The sequence below is a fragment of the Nomascus leucogenys genome, chromosome 3 (genome assembly GCF_006542625.1).
Source record: "Nomascus leucogenys isolate Asia chromosome 3, Asia_NLE_v1, whole genome shotgun sequence".
Lineage (NCBI taxonomy): Eukaryota > Metazoa > Chordata > Mammalia > Primates > Hylobatidae > Nomascus > Nomascus leucogenys.
Window position 1 is genome coordinate 29,984,924 of NC_044383.1, and position 13,371 is coordinate 29,998,294.

Sequence of the window (13,371 nt, forward strand, 5' to 3'; positions counted from 1 at the left end):
AAAGAGCCTGGGAGCATAAAGCCAGGAGCAGAGGCAGACATGCTAGCCCAGTCTTGGGCCCTTCCGCTCAGCTTTATTCACTCCAGGATCAAGATTATGTTGAGAAGGAGATTGCAGGATAGCCTAGCAGTTAGGAACATGGGCTTCGTGTTAGAGAAGGCTGCTTTTCATCTTGATTTGGTTACTTCCTGTGGTGATCCTGGGGAAGTTTCTTGGGTCCTCTCAGCATCAGTTTCCTTGCCTGTAAAATGGGGATAATTGTACCCACCACTATAGGGTTGGTATATGCTAATTCAAAAGGAATTCAGGGCCAGGAATGGTGGCTCATGCCTATAATCCCAAAACTTTGGGAAGTTGAGGTGGGAGGGTAACTTGAGGCCAGGAGTTCAAGCCCAGCCCGGGCAACATAGTGAGGCCCTGTCTCTACAAATAATAATAATAATAATAAAGACAAAAGAAATTTAGTGCTTCATGCAGGGCCTGACACACAGTGGGTGCTCAATAAGTGACAGCCACTAGAAAGACCACTGATTGGGGCGGCTCTGCCACAGATCGACCCTGGGACCTGCAGGGGGCCAGTTTCTCTCTTGTGGCCTCAATTTCCCCATCTAGTCATAGAATTGACTTGGTGGTATCTGAGGACTGTCAGTCCTGAGGGTCTGTGAGGTGGCTATAGCGGCAGGGGGCTTTACTGTCAGGCAGTGAGGCCAAGACAACCCATTCTGTGGCCAGACTCACTCCCCTGGAGTCCTTGCTTGGGCAGCTATCCTTGTCCCAGCCTAATCAACAGAGTCCAGCAGGAAGAAGCATTGGCGACAGAAGTCAGGGTCCCACTGGTGGCCTCATGGGATTGGGGGCTTTCATGACAACCCCACGCTGATGGTCCCTCAGTAGCCCTGTTGCATGGTACAGAGCTGAAGTGTCAGGGGTGAAGACAAGCATAGTTGAGAAGGCTTCCTGGAGGCATTGAGCAGGGCTGGGAGAATGAAGGGATTACACAGGCAGAGCAAGGAGTACGGGGCGTGGTGGGGCTGCGACTGCAAAGCAGCCATGCATCTAGGTGCCCCAAGCAGAAGAAAAGTGGGAGCTGGGCAGGAGGAGGTGGGAGGGTAGGGCCTCGGGAAGCTGGTGAGCAGGAGAGCTCCCTGAGAAGGGTGAGCCTTGAGGCAAGCCCTCCGGGCTGCGTGGGGAGGAGGGTGGCAGGCACAGGTGTGGCAGGCGCTGGGCGGCTCTGCAAATAGTGCTTTCCTCCAGCTGGATCCGCAGTGCCTATTGTCAGGGAGGCATCCAAGGGCTTGTCAACGCCAAGTGCTGCCAGCCACCTGTGTGGAGCCAGCTGCCAGGCAGGCAGGTGGGGCAGTGAGCATGGGGGTGCTCCCTCCACCACGCTGTCACCCTGCCCAGGTTGGACAGGCCTAGTGTCCAGTTGCTGTGGCCTGACTCTGTGGACCTACTGGCTCTGTGGACCTCTCGTGTCCCAAACTCCTCCAAGGCCATTTTCCTTGAGTAGTTATTTCTCAGCAAAATATATGGGTCAGTGGTGGCCTCGGTGTGGCATGCAGCCCTGGAAATCCCACAGAAGTGCCAGAGTGACAACCACTGCTCACCCCAGTTGTAGCCTCAGGGCAATACCTGGCCGCCTTCCCTTTGGAGGACAAACAGGTTTCTACTGACTGAGCCCATGAGCATCTCCAAAATGTTATTTTTCCAAGTTTGAACACCAAGGGGCCTGTGAAGCCAGTCTTCCGATGGCTGGTCGGTCGGTCATCAGTAAATCTGTATGAGCTGACTAAGTGTCAGGCTGGGATCCAGAAGTGACAGAGGCCAACAAAGCCCTCATGGGGCTCCAATATTGCAGAGAGACATGTAACAAGTAAACCAAGGAAGTAATTCTAGGTGTTGACAAGTACAAGTCAGGAAACAAGCAGGCGCTGTGGAGAGGTCAGCAGCAGGGAGGGGGCAGGGGTGTGGTCAGGAAAGACACCATTGAGGTGTTGTTAAAGCTGGGGACAGGTGGGCCTTGGTGAATGCAGGGAACAGCAGAAGGCCCACTGGTTCTGGGAGGGCAGGAGTGAGCAAGGGCAGAGACGGGTGCCGGGCCAAGGAGTATTATTCTAGGTACAGCTGTCACTGCATGCCTACTCGGAGCCCCGCAGCGGAGCTGCCAGAGGTGACTTGCCTCCTCTGACTCAGGTGTACCTTTGCACAGGTGCCCTGTGAGTGGGCAGCCCTGGAGATCCTCTGCCTGCCGCCAACACACAGACACTGCCTTTGTCCCCAGTAGAAATGACAGGTCTCTCACCCCCCTCCCCGGCTGAAGTACAGGGAAAAGATCACCCCACACATTTTCTCCACTGTTACATAACAGATTTCAGCGAAGTGTAAAGCAAACACTTTCTGGGGAGTATAATTTTTCAGGACCTCGGGGAATTTGGGTTGGGAAATTGCCCCTTCCTCATTCTCTCCCCAGCTTATCCTGTGGCTGTGTGATATTACACCCTTCAGCAGTTGGGTTTTCTGTAATTGTTCCGGTGGGAGTGGGGGACGGCCGCCCTCGTCCCTCTCAGCATCTTTTCAGATTCCATAACCTCATCCTCTGGGTTTCCAGTGCTGACCTAGAATCCTGGCCTCATTGTGGGGGTGTAGCTGTGGTGACCCAGTTCACCCAGATGGCCTGCAAAGTCGCTCAGCAGGGCTTCCCATCCTGGGAGCTGAGCTGTGGAATCCCAGGGGACGGATGGAAGCTTCTGGCTCATAGAATCCCCGAGTTCATTTCCCTCTGAAATATGCCGTGCATGATTATCATTGGTTTTGTTTCATCCAACTGTCTCAGCCCCAGCTCCACACTCCCCTTCTTAGCTGGGCATCTCTCAGGCTCCGGCTAAAGTTCGTTTGCCTCCCCTGAGTTTTTATTGGATCGGATTGTGGGGAAGTGGCCCAGGAGCACCATGGGAAATGAGCAAAGGCCAAACTCAGAGTAAGTCTGCCAAGGACTGTCCGTAAAGCAAGTGAACTGTGGGTGGATTTTGAGACTGGTGTGCGATAGCAGATCCCTCTCTCCCCTCTTGACGGGGCCCATTGGCAGTGCCACAGGTTGCCCTGGGATCCCCATGTCCTGGAAAGCTCTAAGGACAGTGGCCAGAAGCCTGCATGTTCTGTTCTTCCACACTCCTGCCAGGAGGGTTATTGGGGAGGTCAAGGCCACCTGGAGGGATGCCTGCTCGTGCTAGCTAAGAGGGGGGGATTTTGGACTTTTTTAAAGGTGATCTCTTTCTGAATCACAGTATTTTATGTTTTACAAGATATAAAACCATGCAGTCTATAAAACATCTTGGCAAGAGGCAGGATGGATGTTGGCATTCTGTCTTTCCAAGGAGGAAGTTGAAGCCTAGAGAGGTGAAGTGACTTGCCCCAAGGTTGCATAGCTGGGAGGTGGGGTATGAGCTTCAGTCACTGCCATTTGACCAGGGTTTGGAGATCTGGATGTTTGCATTGTAGATTTCACTTCTTTGCAAAGCCAAACTCCAGAGTGCTTCACCACGTGAGTTCCCTGGCCACAGAGAGCAGGAAAGCAGTGGTCAGTCGTGCTAAAGCCCCACTGGGGCAGGAGAAAGGCCACGGGCAGCAGGTCAGAGGGAATCTGAAAGGGAAGAGAAGCATGTTGACTCTTTTCCCACAAGAGAGTTGCATGAGCGTTCCCACCTTTGGCTCACCAGGTCCTTGGGGAGGGGCTGGTCTGCGTGGGTAGGTCAGTCTGCTTACCTGGTGGGCAGCACCAAGGGTGTGAGGGCGGTGGCCTACAGTGCCTTCTTCTTTCCACTATGCAGACCCATCCTGGCCACTCCCCCAAACACACACCCCCTAAGGAAGACCTGCCACCTGCCACCCTCTCTCCTTCCGCACCCCTACCCCGGCATTCATCACATCTCAGCCCTCAGTGAAATCCTACATGCAGGGGCTGCTTCCATAGGATGTGGTTTGCTCATTCAGTCAACAAACATGAGCACCTACTGTGTGCCCTGTGGCATGCCCAGCACTGGGGTGCACGTGGACAAGAGGCAGCTGTCCCTGTCTTCCCATTGCTGAAGGTGACAGCATCCTAGGGTTGTCTCTTTACCTGCAAGGTAAAAAGACCAGATGTAGTGAGTCAGTCATTTTCACTCTGCACCTACAGTGTGCAAGGCAGAAAACAAGGTGTGGCTGAGGACTGGAGATAGGACTCAGAAGGATGGCACAATCTGCTCTGGGCTCTGAGCTTTCATGAATACTGTCAAGTTTGCTCAGAGATGGGGACAGGGCCTGGATTGGGTGGGTGGGGGAAGACTTCTGGAGAAGGTAGGCCTTGAACAAGGGGCAGGCCCCAGGTGGCTGGCAAAGCTGAAGGAGGAAGGTGCTCCAAGCAGAGCGAACCTGAATGATGCATGTGGAGGTGTGGAGGGTGAAGTGGACAGGTGTGATCCGGCCACAGTGCCTGGGGGCTGCCTGAGAGAAGCTGGAGGAACTGGTCAAGGGCTTTGAAGGGCCTTAAATATAGACAAAGAGAGCTTTTGCTCTGTTCTTCCCCACTGCGCTGAGGAGCTGAGGGAGAGTGGAGGCCTGGAAAAGTGAAGCCACGGGCCCAGCATCATAGTGAGTTTGAGGCAGGGCTGTGGCACATCTGTGGGCTGCTGGTGCAGTGGTGGCTGTCTCTGAGGTCCCAGGAGGACTGGGGAGTGATGTGGCAGGTGCCAGGTGAGGGGAGGAGAGGGAGCAGGGCTCTCCAGCTGCTGCCGCTGCTGAGCTACTGCTCACCTGGCCTGGGCCCTTCCGCCTGTTACTAGGGCTAGAGCCTGGAGCCAGGCAAAGGCACCTCCCCACCCCTGTGCATTTAAAGAGCCTTGTTTTTCTAACTCCCCTCTCCTCTCCCCGCAAGATCAGCTTCACATGCCCCAACTGGAGAATGCAGACTCCCCCATCTAGCAAGGCTTCTGGGGGCCAGCGTCAGGCTGGGAAGGAGGCATGGTGCGCTCCAGGGAAGGTGGGGCTGCCCTACAGCTGGCTGTGAGTCCCCCCTCAGGTCCAGAGGCTCTGCCTCCTCAGCCCCTTGTGTTCCTCCCTTCCCCCAGGAAGGGGGTGAGGTCGCTGTTGAGGTTGGCCAGGCATCCAGCTCTGGTGTTTCTGGACATGATGTCTTTCTCTTTTGTTTTCTGTACTTTTAAGCGGCATTCTCACAGGCCCCAGCCTTCTCTCTGCTCAGCGTGCTCACCATCTTTTGATTACAGCAGGATCTTGAGCTGCTGCATCAGGGGTAGCATGCAGGTTGGCAAGGATACAGGGCTTGGGGTCTTGCGCCTGAGACCACAAGCCAGCACGTGAAGCACTGGCTGCTTGAGTCTCCCATGCCTGGTTTGGCCAAATGACCTTTCTGTGCACTGGTGGGGCTTTCTGCCAGTTCTAGACACTCACTTCTTGCTGGAGGCATTGGGTCAAGGAATAGCCACTTGGCATGGTGCTCAGAGTGTCATGTTAATGGGCAGAGCAGTGGCATGCCATCGTGGGAGGAAGGCCAGGCTTTGCATAAGAGGAGCTTGGTCAACCCAGACTCTAAGCTCAGCTACCAAACAACCAAGTGACCTCAGGCAAGCCACTTCACCTCTCTGAGCACCAGCTTTGCTCATCCACAGCATGGAGGGGTGATTAGGAGTGGAGACAGTGGCCATGGTTGCTTTCCAGATACCAAGCTACCCCATTCCCCTGACCATTGTGCTGTTACCAAGCTGGGCAAGAAGCCCACTTTATCTCTGTAGTTCTGGAGCTCCTAAGATTCCCTCTTACCCCTAGGGACCTGAAAACAGGCCAGTTTCAGCTCAGAGGGAGCAGGCGAGGGGAATTTGACCATGTTGGCAAGCCTTCAGCCAGCTCTCCCCCGCAGCCAAATGGGTCACTGGCTACAAACGTCCTTGGGTTTGTAATGATGATCACAGGGATTGTGGACTCCTGAACACCTTTGGAATGGGCTTTGTGCAGCCAAATGCATCACAGATGAAATTTCTGGAACAGCTGAGAAATAGTCTTGAGCTTCCCTGAGCCACTTCTGTACTATGGCAGCAAAAGGGTGTGCATATGCATGTGAGGGGGCATGTGCGTTTTCTCCCCTGACAAAAGGGTGGGAGGTGGGGCAGAAGCAAAAGATGATCTGATTTTGTAATTTGCAATAGCCAGTAGGCCAGCTGATGCTTCTCGTGGTTTTTAGGATAGTGCCGGGAACAGAAAGAATATGATGAATGTCATGGAATTTCATGATAGGAGTTTGGGGTGGCTTCCCCTCCTTTTTAAAATAATGTTTTGAAGAGTTGCCCTGGAGAACTGCTGAAAGCAGAGAGGCTGATGGACGTTCTTGGTTATGTCAGATGAGGACAAGATTATCCAAGTGAGCGAGGGTATCTCTCCCTGTCGGCTGGGCTGCGGGGTTCCAGGGCTGCCCTGCCAGAAAGCAAGCAAAGGGCCCGTAATCACAAACAGGCTGGATCAGTTACAACCAGAAGTATTACTTTAGACTCTTGGCTTTGATGGGGAAGAATGCAGTTTTCCTTGGCCCCCTCCCCCGTCCTTCTCAAGTTAAACAAGATCCATGAAAGCAATAGCTCTGGCGCTTAAAGAGAGGCTTGGTGCAGGGATCTCAAAAGCCAAACATTGGAGGGCTCCCCTGACCCCCACTGGTATCGGGGTAGGGATTTGCCTGACCCTTTTACTGCCCCATTTCTCCTTGTGTGCACTGGGGAATCCTGTTTTCCCAGACTCTTTCTTGTCTACCTGGGCCCTTCTCATCGCCTCACCTGTGTCGTGCCCACCAGCCCGTGTCCTGGCATTCTCTGAGTGCTTGCCACACATCTTTCCTGCGTGGATATGTGGGTGGGAAGGAAGTCGGGCGGGGATAGCAAGGAAGTGGCTCAGCACATTGGAGCAGACCTTAACCAGCTCCTGAAGATAACAGAATAGGAGATTCTCATCCCTCCGGGCTCCAACCCACCCCAGGGGACCCTGTTCTCCTCCCCTCCCCCTGCCTTAACCAGTGCCTCCTGGGCAGGCATCTGATTGACTCCTTCATGCTTGGGCATGAACAACGCTGCTCTGGAGCACTGGCATTATGCAGGGTGTGCTTTCCCCAGCATTGATAACTGGAGCAGAACCAGGGGTGGCTTGAACCTCATTGCCCACAGGGTGGGATTTTAATGGGCTGCTCCTTGTAGGAGAGAGAGGATAGTTACTTAAGCACCTGGGCTTTGCATAAGGAGAATGAGCATCCAGGTCCTGTCTCGCTGGTTCCCTTAGGAGTATTTAACCCTATTCTTCTGTTTCCAAGCACCATGTGCAAGCACCAAGTGAGGCTCCATGTCCCAGGCCTGACTGCACAACCAGACACAAACTTGCCTCCTTGGATTTAAAGGGCCTCTACATTCAGTGGAGCTAGAGCATCTTGTTGGTGCTCATGTGCCAGGTGAGAGGAGCATTTGGACCTCAGGGGCCTGACCTGCCCTCCACACCCTGCTCTCTCCACCCCCAAGAGGTCATCCTACCACCTCAAGGCCCTTGAAGGAGAAAATCCATTCTAGAAGTGGTTCCAGGGTAAGGGGCTGGGTGGAATCATAGCCAGGTTGGGCAGGAACTCTGACCCAGAGACAGAACAGTGAGATTTGAGGGACGGAGACATCCAAATCCAATCTAAGGGCCATGCCAGAGCTGGGGAGCTGGAGCTGATGCCATGATATTGCAATATTGCCCGCTTCCTGGGGAGCGAAGCTGTGGCTCCTCATGGCTGACAGCTGGGACTCAGCAGAGGTATCCTGGCCTGCCACAGCCAGGGTATATTTAAAGGGGCAAAATAATCCCCTACCTCCATCCCCCACCCCTGACTCCTATTATCTGACTCCATCTAGACCTCCCCATAGAGGCCTCCCTCCAAGGGCCCCCCCAGAGGTGGTTGGAGGACCCCATGGAGGCTGGGAGATGGCGGTGTGGCAGGCAGGCCAGGTCAGTGACTTCCCCCAGCTTTCTACCCATCTCTCTACCCTCAGGTACTGGGATCTTCCTGTTAAATGGTGGTAGGCTATTGATCAAAGGCTGGGCCTTATTCAGAGTGGAGAAAACCAGAACCCAGCAGCCAAGCAAGTGTATAGTCAGGAGCTAGAGATCAGACATTTGTTCATTCAATTCACTCATTCCCCAGCCTTTATCTCCTGCTGTGTGCCAGGCACTGATGCACAGAGGTGAACGGGAAAGACTTGACCTCCATTTTTATGGAGCAGACAGTCTACAGGGGACACAGACAGTTGCCGGTTCTGACCCAGCTGAGGGGACTGTGGTTGCTGGTTGGTTGTGGGACAAGGTGGTTGGCTCTCTGCAGGACCCTCCTCTGTCAGTGCTGGGGGTGGGAGGCACCAGAGATTGACAGGTCAGTGTGGGAAGAGCTGTATCACTCACTGGTACTCATGGGTGTCAGTCACCACTGTTTGACCAGTCACTGTAACTGTGGCGAGTCTCTGGAATGAGAAACCTGGTCTGGGCCAGTCTTGGGGGGTATCTGGACTAGGGGAGTATCTGGTTTGAGTGTGGCCTTTTCTCCTTGGATTGGGGTGGGATCTGTACTAGACCAATTCTTGGGAACCAGGAAGACAAGATGGTTCCCAGAGACAAAAGAGACAGGAAGGGAATGGGGCAGGAAGCCGCTCAGTGAGAAAACCTAATCCTAGGTCACCACAAACCTAGCTGAGGCCCCAGGATGGTTATCCCAGGACAAGGGGATTTAGGGCTCAAGTTAGACCCATTTACTGCTTTCTGGAGACTTAATATCAGAAACTGATGAAACTGATGAGAAAGACAAGAAAGAGATTATTAAAGCACCTCCTATATGTCAGGCAGGGAACGAAACACCTTTTTTCTTATAATTATCACCACTGCCCTGTAAAGTATGGGCATCGTGATGCCTATTTTACAGTTAAGATAGCCAAGGGCCAGATGGTTCAGGTCATCCACAGTTCTCCCCTGTACACTCTGCTGCCTCTTGGTGAATCCACTGGAGGCTTGTGCCATGGTTGGGGAGCTATTTTTGGTATACCTCTCTCCCCACTGTCCTCTGGGAGTTGGGGCGAACAGGTCTCTGGGGCTGCCCATTCCAGTGCCCCTAGTTGCACCCAGGAGGACTTTGTTTGTGGTCCCTGGATGAGAGGCAGTGCCACCAAGATTCTCAGTAGAGGCCTGCAAACAACCTGTGGGGCTGCCTTGAATGGGCTTGGGAGATGCTGCTAGTGGCACCCCCTGCATTCCTCCAGGAATGTGGGCCTGCTCCTGGTGATTAGCCTATGGGGCCTCCCTGAGCTTTGATCTTCCATTCCTGTAAGGGGAGAGGCCCAGATGGAAATGGCTGGGTCAGGTATCCAAGCAGACTACATGAGCTGTCAGGAATGGAAGTATTAGCTCACTGGATGATCCTGGGCAAATTGTGCAACAAGCAACAAAAACCTCTGTGCCTTGGGTCCTTGAAGACAGATCCTCCTGGGTAAGCTAGAGATGCTTGCTGTGGGTCAAAGTCATTTCCCCAAATTGGGGAACTGGAAGAAGGAACATTGCCCAGAGGCTGAGTCACCGCACAGGATTCTAGCAGAGCAGAAGTTGCGGGGGCCGGCAGGAAGACAGCTGGAGAGAAGATGCCCAGTGCTGATCCCGCATTGACCCCAGGAGCTGGGCTTCAGAGAGTCTGAGCTTGACAGGGTGCCAAGATGAGCAAGACTCGGCCTATGTCCTCAGAGAGCTCTTGGTCTAGCTGGGAGACTGGCCAACCCAAACCTAAGGTCAAGGTGATGGGGGAGCTGTGAGTTAGGAGAGCAGAACGCTGGCTGGCAGGGGAGTCGGGAACATCACAAAGTTGGTGGCTTCAAAGGATGGGGCCTGGGTAGAGCAATGAAGACATCAACACATTTGGGGGCTTCTGAACCCTGCTGCATGTGCATTCAAAAAGCAAGACGGGGTACTTCCCCCAGGCCCCAAGAAAGGCTTCAAATCCTACTCTGCCACTGAATAGCTACTCTGTGGCCAGCATGTGGCCATTCTGCTCCTCAGTTTCCATATCTGTAACATGAGGATAATATTGGAAACCCATGTGGCTATTGGGAAAGGCCAACTGTGAAAGAAAATTGTTAGGTGGCATATTCACCCTCCTTTCCTTTTCTCTGATGGACAGGGATGGGCTACCATCCAGTTTAAGCAGTAAGTTCTACTAGGGGATAGTTAGGAGTCCATCAGGTTTCTGAAATTGCTTGGAATAGTAACCACTCTGCCCCCACGAGCCTATAGCCTGGAGACTTTTTTTTTTTTTTTTGAGACTTGGTCTCACTCTGTCACCTAGGCTAGAGTGCAGTGGCACGATCACGGCTCATTGCAGCTATGACCTCCTGGACTCAAGTGATCCTCCCACCTCAGCCCCCGAGTAGCTGGGACTACAGGTGCGTACCACTATGCCTAGCTAAATTTTTTAAAATACATTTTTAGTAGAGACAAGGTTTCACCATGTTTTCCAGGCTGGTCTTGAACACCTGGACTCAAACGATCCGTCCACCTCGGCCTCCCAAAGTGCTGGGATTACAAGTGTGAGCCACTGCACCTGGCCTATCCTTTTCTTTTCTTTTCTTTTTTTTTTTTTTTTTTTTGAGACGGAGTCTCACTCTGTCGCCCAGGCTGGAGTGCAGTGGCGCAATCTCGGCTCACTGCAAGCTCTGCCTCCCGGGTTCACGCCATTCTCCTGCCTCAGCCTCTCTGAGTAGCTGGGACTACAGGCGCCCACCACCACGCACGGCTAATTTTTTGTATTTTTAGTAGAGATGGGGTTTCACCATGGTCTCGATCTCTTGACCTCGTGATCCGCCCGCCTCGGCCTCCCAAAGTGCTGGGATTACAAGCGTGAGCCACCGTGCCCGGCCTGGCCTCTCCTTTTTCAAAGCATTTTTCTCATCTGTTATCTCAGAGTAACTCTCTAGGGGTAAGTAGGGCAGGTGGCTTTGTTTCCATTTTTCAGAGGAAACAGTCGAGACCTCAGAGCTTGCTTGTGGCCAGGCTTGGATTTGAACCAAGGGTCTGCAGCTTCTTTTTTTTTTTTTTTTTTTTTTTTTTTTTTTTTTTTTTTGAGACAGAGCCTTGCTCTATCGCCCAGGCTGGAGTGCAGTGGCACAATCTCAGCCCACTGCAAGCTCCACATCCGTGGTTCACGCCATTCTCTTACCTCAGCCTCCCCAGTAGCTGGGACTACAGGTGCGGGCCACCAGGCCCAGCTAATTTTTTTTTTATATTTTTTAGTGGAGATGGGGTTTCACCGTGTTAGCCAGGATGGTCTCGATCTCCTGACCTCGTGATCCACCCACCTCAGCCTCCCAAAGTGCTTGGATTACAGGCATGAGCCACCGCGCCTGGCCTGGTCTGCAGATTCTTTACCCAAGGCTTCACCTGAAGATCAGTGGTTCCCAGAGAGTGGGTCGTGCAAACATGTGCTGGGCGGACACAGCATTGAGTGGCATTGAATCTCGTCACGAGAAGGTTCTTTCCTTTCAGTTCTCTTTCACTCCACATTGGGTCAAGGGGAAAATCTCCATTTGGGGCTCCTGTGCTGTTAACATCTGTCAAACGCTGGCTGATGTCATTTGTTTGTTTGACCAAGAGCAAATCTGACCCAGGCTTAGAATCTTGCTAGAACTTGCCTTGATCTCTTGTTGAACTTCATGGCATTGTTTCATTGTATGTGTTTTTCCAGAATCTCCTGTCTATACCTAGGAATGCTGGTTTTCCATCCATTGTAGCATAGGAAAATGTCTTTTTGAAATACATGTTTAAGTTTTAAAAAATAAAGTCAACTTAAATAAACACACTAAGATGACATTAGTGTAGGTGTTACTCAAGTTCATTGGTTCACCTGGCCAGAGGGCTTGGGGAATGCAGAGTTAAAGGACCCCAAGTGGGACTCTGTCTCTTGGGCACCTAGGGTGCCCTCTGCCTCTTGTCTCCTAGGGTGACACCAGTGGCTCCCAAATTCCAACTGGGCAAGGGGCCTGGAAAAGCATCGGCATTCGTGGTGGCTGCTCCCCACACCAAGTAGAAGAATCCATGTTGTCAGAGCTGCTAACGTCAGGCGGTACTGGATTTTTGCAAGCCCTCTATTTAAAATTCCCCAGAAATTAAATAAGGAGGCTTTGGAGGGAGGAATGCCCTAGACAAATTGTGGAGTGGGTTTGTTTTGTTTATGGAGATGGTCTTTAAAGTCTAAATTGTCCCTGTTTTATTTTTGCCCAATTGAAGAGGGGCTGAACTCAGCTGGGAGAGAGGGGATGGTTGTCAGCCTACAGCTTTTAGTTGAAACCAAGTCCATTCTGGGGCCAAGAAGCTTCCATTTTTAGCAAAGAGAGAAAGGGAAAAAATATACAAACTCATACATGTACACATCTTAGGCACTGGAGTAAGCTAGTTAAATGGATAAGAATAACCTTTATATTTCAAGTGACCACAGCTCTCTTCTCCAGGCTGCAAATAGATCGATTAAGCACCAGGCACATTGCTGGGCACTTTGCATTCTTTTCTTTTCTTTTTCTCACCACAACACTGGTAGTAAATACATGCTGTTTCATATTCCCATCTCACCAATGAGAACTTAAGCCTCATTCTTCAGCCTCTTCCTTCAGCCAGTCTGAAGGACCAGGCACCACACTAATCTGGTGTTGGCTTCCTAAAGCTGTAGTCCACCCAACACCATGATACAGGGGAGGATCTTAGGTGGCAGAGAGGCAATATCAATCCTTCTGCATCACACAGTGGGAAAAGTTTGTCTCATTGCAATTCTCTTCCAAGGCTTCTGGCTTATCTCAGTTTGATGTTTGATGATCTTTAACCCCTGTCTAGTAAATCTCTGTAGCAAAGAAGGAGTGGGCCACAGACTCAGCCTCTTCATTTGTGGCACGGTTCAAATGTACCACATAGCTTTGTTTTCATCGTGTGTGCTTTTCTGATTGGAGCCAGTGGTCCTCGCTGTTTATTCATGGTGGCGATCTGAAGTTTCCTTAGCAAATTTCTTTCTTAAAGTTAAAAAAAAAAAAAAAAAGGCAAATTGCTTTAAATATACAGTCCATTTCCAGACTTATGATGGTGTGACTTACAATTTTTCAGCTTTATGATGGGTCAGTTGGGATATTTTGGGATATTTTCAACTTAACGATGGCTTTATCGGAACGTAACCCGATTGTAAGTCAAGGCACATCTGTATATGTTAGATGAACCACAGTATATGTAATTCAAGGATATAGCAAAGGTTGTGTGTGGTGTGGAAATACCTGAGGTTTGAGGAAAGCTGATTCAAAG

At 51.7% G+C, this 13,371-nt stretch overlaps 1 protein-coding gene and 1 long non-coding RNA gene across 6 annotated transcripts in view; one reads left to right on the forward strand and one right to left on the reverse strand.

Moving 5' to 3' along the window:
- Nucleotides 1–13,371, forward strand: part of SH3PXD2A (SH3 and PX domains 2A) — a 257,237-nt gene that overhangs the window by 198,520 nt on the left and 45,346 nt on the right. The gene's annotated exons all lie outside the window — the stretch shown is intronic.
- LOC115833331 lies at nt 388–9,329 on the reverse strand. The gene is made up of 3 exons (XR_004028780.1): nt 5,246–9,329; nt 4,012–4,117; nt 388–3,640 (listed from the first exon to the last, which is right to left on the reverse strand). It is a non-coding gene; the product is annotated as an uncharacterized LOC115833331 (long non-coding RNA).